This window comes from Oryzias latipes, chromosome 24 (genome assembly GCF_002234675.1).
Source record: "Oryzias latipes chromosome 24, ASM223467v1".
In the NCBI taxonomy this organism is placed as follows: Eukaryota; Metazoa; Chordata; class Actinopteri; order Beloniformes; family Adrianichthyidae; genus Oryzias; species Oryzias latipes.
The window spans coordinates 22,936,085-22,938,337 of NC_019882.2; the positions used below are offsets into that span (position 1 = coordinate 22,936,085).

At 45.2% G+C, this 2,253-nt stretch overlaps 1 long non-coding RNA gene across 1 annotated transcript; it reads left to right on the forward strand.

Annotated features, from left to right (window-relative positions):
- The first annotated feature begins 423 nt into the window (after positions 1 to 423).
- Positions 424 to 1,907, forward strand: LOC110017707. The gene is made up of 3 exons (XR_002293202.1): positions 424 to 722; positions 790 to 878; positions 964 to 1,907. It is a non-coding gene; the product is annotated as an uncharacterized LOC110017707 (long non-coding RNA).
- The last annotated feature ends 346 nt before the right edge of the window (positions 1,908 to 2,253 follow it).

Sequence of the window (2,253 nt, forward strand, 5' to 3'; positions counted from 1 at the left end):
AAACAGATGAAAGCTGAGGGCCTCTTGTGTTGGACATATTTTACTTTAACATGAATCTTCAGACAAACCAGAGGTATGTCTGAATAAAGGCAAGGCAAGGCAAGGCAAGTTTATTTGTATAGCACAATTCGTACACAAAGTAATTCAAGGTGCTTCACAAAACAGAAAAATGCATTAAAATCACAATACATCTAGAATAAAACATCTAGAAATAACCAACGTAAAATTTACTTTAAAAGAAAAGAAAACATTTGAAAATTGATTTAAAAATAAAGGAAGGAAAGGTAAGAAAAGTGCAGATAGGACCTTTCAGTCATATACACGGCTAAACAGAAATGTTTTAAGTCTAGATTTGAACATGAACACAGAAGAAGCCTGTCTTACGACTTCAGGGAGGCTGTTCCAGGTTATAACTGTAGAATATTGAAATGCTGATTCCCCTTGTTTAGTTCTGACTCTGGGCATCAAAAGGAGGCTGGTCCCTGATGTCCTCAGAGTACGAGATGGTTCATATAGCACTAACATGTCAGAGATGTACTTTGGTGCGCGGCCATGGAGATGTGGCAGGATTAATTGGCTCAGGTGCAGTGGGGAGGATAATCACTAGCAGTGGCCTCATGGGGCGCTATAAAAAGCAAAGAAGCCTTCACTTGGCCATGGGCAGCATTTGGCCATTGGAACCGCCCACTTCCTGTTTGCACACTTTCCGGTTGGCCTCACAGGTAAAGTAGCGGTGGTAGGCTAATGACAGGAGTTTGTTCGCTGCCTCTTATTGACACGCTCTTTCAGCACCGGATGAGAACTGCAGGCACAGATTTCGAAGCCAAATACAGCCTCTGCAATTGAGCGCGCCTCCCAGGTGACGAACAGTCTGTCTGGTAAGCCGGCGAGGGTCAAGTCCTGCGCTTGCCTTTAAGCTGTTTTTTGTTGTTTTTATTTTGGTAATGTTTGTTGTTCTTGCAGCGCCGGGGACTTTCTGACGCTCCCACCTGCTGAACAGCTGCTGCTTTTTATATATTGAATTTTAGAAATATTTTAAGGAACTGTCACCGCTCGTGATCAGAATCCCTGCGGACTCCTGACCAGGATTCTGCCGGGCCCGGGTGCTCCTCAGCTGCCTCTGAGCCTGAGCAACGGAGGACTAAACGGGGCGTCACGCCTGAATCCTCCTGCACCACCAACGAGGATAAAAGCTCGGCCGCGCTCCGTCCTTTGAGCAGCACCCTAGGGGCGGACTTACTCTCACGAGAGTGTCTTTTATTTTGTTTTAAGCATTTTTATACAATTCTTTTAGAATTGTGTTTTAATTGTGCATTTTATTGTGTAATCCACCTTTGTTTCCCCCCCTCCCTCAGTGCTGAGGACTCAGGTGCCAGCCCTGAGTTCTAGGTGGAGGCTATCCCCCCAGTTTGGAGTGACGTGTCCTTGGGTGAAGGGTTCACAAGTGTGTGTGGTCTGCATCACGTGAGTGGGGTGAAATTTTATCTTTGTTCTCTGGGAGCCTCCACCTCCCTTAAGTCTTCTGGTCCTCAGCATACTGAATCTGTTTGTGCATGTCTTTTAAACGGGTCCATTTTTAATTGGTTTTAACGTTTTGTAATAAAACAATTTTATTCTTGATACCTCCGTCTCCTGCCTGTTTGTGTGCATCTGCCAAAAGAAAAATAAACTCCCTCGGGACCACAATTGGCGTTGTCGGCAGGATCGCACACTTGGCAAAGACGTGTGGTTTTTAAAGTTAAATTATATTGTGCTTTTGGTCACACGCAGACCGAACATTTTAGTTCTGTTTTTAACTATTTATTTTTTAAGAAGCAGCAGCTAGTTCCGCTCGGAAGTGAGGAAGGTGATTAGTCTCAGGTAACTTGGGGTCCTAATAAGCCGGAAGAGTGATAGATTTTATTTTTTATATATATATTTTCTCCAAGGCTAAGTAATGGAAGGACAAATTCAGGATTTAACAGACCTGGTTTCACGGTTGCAGGCTGAAAATGAGAGGCTGCGGCAGCAACATGCAGCAGCTCCTGGCCCTAGTGTAGCACCTGCCGCTTTGGCTGGGCCTTCAACCAATCCTCCAGTAGTAGAGAGACTGCTGTATGTCCCTCGTGATAGAAAATGTCCAATGTTTAGAGGACGTACCGGCATTGGGCTTACAGAGTGGCTTGAGGAAGTGCAGGCTTGCATGAGGGCTCGCCAGCTAAGTGCAGCTGATCAGGCGTTCTTTTTGTTCGATCACCTGGAAAGAGAGGCTCG